Source organism: Oratosquilla oratoria, unplaced genomic scaffold (assembly GCF_046742065.1).
Source record: "Oratosquilla oratoria isolate Oo_2021 unplaced genomic scaffold, ASM4674206v1 SCAFFOLD158, whole genome shotgun sequence".
NCBI lineage: Eukaryota > Metazoa > Arthropoda > Malacostraca > Stomatopoda > Squillidae > Oratosquilla > Oratosquilla oratoria.
In genome coordinates, this window is record NW_027467513.1 from 157,501 (window position 1) to 162,500 (window position 5,000).

General features: G+C 36.9%; 1 non-coding gene across 1 annotated transcript; it reads left to right on the top strand.

Annotated features, from left to right (window-relative positions):
• Window positions 1-104: 104 nt before the first annotated feature.
• Window positions 105-176, top strand: TRNAL-CAA (transfer RNA leucine (anticodon CAA)). The gene has a single exon. It is a non-coding gene; the product is annotated as a tRNA-Leu (tRNA).
• The last annotated feature ends 4,824 nt before the right edge of the window (window positions 177-5,000 follow it).

A 5,000-nucleotide genomic window follows, 5' to 3' on the forward strand; every position in this document is an offset into this window, starting at 1 on the left:
AAGTAGAGTGATAGTAATTGTATCGTTCACTGGTATGCACTGAATGGGATCAGGTCCCGCAGAGCTGTTAGTTTAAATAGAAGAATTAGCTCTATTTCCTTCATGGCAGCGTGGCGCAGTGGAAGCGCGTTGGGCCCAAAACCCGAAGGTCCGTGGATCAAAACCACGCACTGCCAATCCCATTTTCATTCTTGATCTTGTATTGACAGCAGGGTGGCGCAGTGGTAGCGTGTTGGTCTCATAACACAAAAGTCCAGGGATCGAAACCAGGCTGTACTAATGACATTTTCATTTTACATTCTTTAAATTGACTAGAGTCGAGGAGCTCTTTACATTGTTGCAGGTAGTAAAAATGAGGGTAATGTAGTTATTTTGTTTCTATTCAGATGGTTATCTTCGATATTTTGCACAACTACTTTGAAATGGAGATTTGTTTATTGTTATGAATTTGTTAATAGAATAATCCGTGTGATGAATATAGTATTATTGCTTTTCCTCAGGATAACTAATAATACTTCACTTATAGACTTAGTAAAATTAGTAAGATGAACATGAAGTATGTGTTATTTATGAATACTTAGTAGTTAACGAGCTGTTTGCGAAAGATTCGTCCCTCGTGATAATGATTTAGATCTACTTTGATCACTGAAAAAAAAAATTTGGTGAGGAAGATACAAAAGATTATTTTACTGAAAATAAGTCTCCATCTGATTGAGGATAACTTAGAGCTCTTACCTAGAGTCATTAGACGATAAATCTTGATAAGATAGCTTGTGAGTGCCTATTTCCACTTCAGGTTAAGTAGAAGACTTGAAAATAAGCTATCGATAATCGTGTTCTTTTATGATATACTATCGGCCTATTTTCTCCGTCTTCGCTAGTTCTCGAAACAGGGTTTTGAGACTTTACTATATAGATTGCTGGGGCTTTCAAGATTTAGCCTACGACTGGATTACTTACAAGAAATGGGGCGACGATTATGAGACAAATAATCAAAATTTCGGGAGAGATCAACTGATGAGTTGTTTCTTTTCTTGAGTCTATCTGAGAAGTCGGCGATCAAAAGTAGACCACGCATATCTTCAAAATATACAATAGAGTTTGATAATGCACACCAGAAAATTATAAATATATTTATATGAAATGGGATTTTTTATAAGAGAGCATAGAAGATAACATCAATAAAATGGATAATAGTCTTATAATTATTGAATATTAAGGACGTGACGTCACATATTTTTATGAAATTGAAAGGCTCGTGACGTCAAGTCGTCGTTGATTACGCCCGGTCATCTTGAAGCTATGTAACCTTATGCATCACCATGAAATGAATTTAATTAATTCTTTATTTAACAATATTCTATTTTTCATGTAATGTGTATTTTTTCATGTATGGCAGACTACTTGAGGACTTCTTTTTACCAAACTTGATTCTATTATTTCAATTTAATCACATATACATTGACCGTAAGTACCCTAAAGGACAATAGATTAATTCTGAAAAGCTATTCTACCTTGATTGTAATGCCAAGATTGATCTCTTCTTCTTCTATTCACCTTGTTTTGGAAATCGAAATATGCCATCACAATCTTCAGTCATTATCAAATAGTAATATACCTCATCTCACATCATATTATTGCGGGGCACTGCCATCTAGTCTAATTAGTGTCTAATTGATAGAGTACTTGATAGGCATGAATATTTGTTTATTACTATGTAACGTTGCCATACTTCAGTAGGTATATACACAAAAGAGATCAGGTAGAATCAGGATTTAGGTATGTTTGAAACATTTTTTAATCAAATATTAAAGCAAAAGAGCTAATAGCAAAACCTCAAGATTTAAAATTTTGCAAAAGTGCAAAAATCAAATATTAGTACTCATATAATTAGCTATTTTCTCGAGTGAGGTAGGAGCAAATTTGTGATTAAAAATAAAAAAAGATTTATATTGGCATGAATTTACTTACATATACATTAATAAACACGTATATGTGTTCTTGGTAGGCACTATCAGATTCTCACAAGTATAAGAATATTAGTGATAGTATACGGACTAGAAATATGAACATATTAGTTCCACAAGATATAGTATAATATCCTGGAGAATTAACTAGAAATTTATTCAGGTTTAGGAATGAAACAGCAAATTCTGGTTTGCCAACATAGTGGTTAATGAATGTAATTGGCTTAATAATGATATGGTGAGCTCTGAAACAATTGTCTTAAAAAATATTGACTAATTTGATGGTGTTAATTGGCGTGGAATGAATTTGTATAAGCTAAATGCTATCCTACATTCTTATGTTCTTGTATTCTTACTACTAATACTACTTCAATTACTACTACTACTACTTCTGCTACCACTATTACTACTACTACTACTACTACTACTACTACTACTACTACTACTACCACCACAACCTGCTAATACTAAAAGCCATATGAACGATGGAATATATCTTATGGCCGTTGTTTTGATGAGTAGAGTGGTGACCCCTTGGGGATACAGCGGTTGTGGTTACTTTACATGTTTAAGGTGAGAGGAGCTTGTTACAGAGCTGTATATGTGTGTCATTGTATAGTACATGTTTTATTGCGTGACACTTGCAAATGGAGCATACCGTGCGTTATCGAGAACTTATATTACCGTGTATGCTCTAATATCAAGAGGGAGTTAGGAACCGATCCAACAAAAATGGAATGATTTAAGGGAGGAATATCTTCATCAGGAATTAGTAAATGGTGTGTTATCACAACCCTCGTGTGCACTCCAGACCTCTGCATGTGGGCTCGAATTCCAAACCTTTGCATTTGCCATCCGAACGAGTAAACTGATGGCGCCACTGGACCCGTGGAGGATGCTGAGGACCTGACTCCTTGACGGCCTAGAGTACCTTCACACGCACGCCACGTCCCTCTTCGTAAAATGCCCCCACACACACACACACACACCACACACACACACACACACACACACACACACACACACACACACACACACACACACACACACACACACACACACACACACACACACACACACGCACGCACACACACACACACACACACACACACACACACACACACACACACACACACACACACACACACACACACACACACACACACACACACACACACACACACACACACACACACACACACACACACACACACACACACACACACACACACACACACACACACACACACACACACACACACACACACACACACACACACACACACACACACACACACGTGACGGTAGGATCTTCGCCTTCTACGAAGCAAGCCGCTCTGGCGAGGGTTCGAATCCCAGTAGGAGAGTTTATTTCCAAATGCCAAAATGACACAAACACTTGTCGGAAGACTAGCCTGCATAAAGGATTTGATGAAATACAGTACATTCCACGTTCCACCCGAGCGTCCTCGGCAGAATGTTTAGGCTGTGAACTAATTCGTTTTTTTTTTTTTTTTTTTTTTTTTTTTTTTTTTTTTTTTTTTTTTTTTTTTTTTTTTTTTTTTTTTTTTTTTTTTTTTTTTTTTTTTTTTTTTTTTAGGATCGTGGTGGCATGACGGTACGATCTTCGCCTTCTACGAAGCAAGCCGCTCTGGCGAGGGTTGGAATCCCAGTAGGAGAATTTGTTTCCACATATATATATATATATTTACATATATATCTATACACATACACACACACACACACACACACACACACACACACACACACACACACACACACACACACACACACACACACACACACACACACACACACACACACACACACACACACACACACACACACACACACACACACACACACACACACACACACACACACACACACACACACACACACACACACACACACACATACACACACACACACACACACACAAACAAACACACTCACATATACATATATATACATATATATATATATATATATATATGTATATATATATAAATGTATATGTATATATATATATATATATATATATATATATATATACTAATAAGAACACGGGTACGTGTGTTCACTTATGCAAAGTAGACCACTTGGAAAAAAGAAACTAATGAAGCAGAGTGCTTTCGTATATTACATAGTAATAGAAATGCATAGATAATATATACATGAAAAAAGGAACAAGGACAGTTTGAATAAGGGTAGTGGACAATTATCCCCTGGAAGGCGGAAGGTCAATGTCAATACACTAATGATGGTGGGGTGACATCAGATCACAGTCACCAGGGTCAATGCGTCCACTAATGATGGTAGGGCGACATTAGGTCATAGTCGCTGGGTTACATTTTACCTGATATTATTTTACTTATTTCTTGACAGATAAAATTATCAAGTTTATATAAGCTCTTGTGTAGATATGTATTTTGATCACTGGTAGTATGAATCAAACTACACTTTATTAAGTTTCTTGCTATTATGTCATCCACGTACCTTAACCAAGTGGTACCTCTTCCCACTTGGTTAAGGTACGTGGATGACATAATCGTGGTGATGCCAAAAGGAACTAATATAGAAAATAAGTTGAAAAGACTCAACGCTGTGAATAAAGACATTCAATTCACAGTTGAACTAGAAAAAGAGTGTAAATTACCATTTTTAGACACGTTGATACACAGAGGTTCTCAACAGGTAAGTTTCTCGGTGTACAGGAAACCCACCAATAGGGACGACTTTGTCCACTATTTTTCAGCACACAGCAGACGTGTTAAAATGGGTGTTCTAATAGGTTTCTTTCTCAGAGCTTTTCGTATCTGCAGTGAAGAACTCCTAGAGGATGAACTTACTTACGTCAAGAATACCTTTAGGAAGCTTAAATACCCCGGAGGTTTGATCACCAGGACAATGAGGAAAGCCAAGAAGATCTACGATGGCTCAAACGTCCGGACCCCGGGAAAGGATAAGTCTCATTTTATTTCTGTCCCTAATTCTATAAACACCATAGCGCGTTGTTTAGCGTACACATTT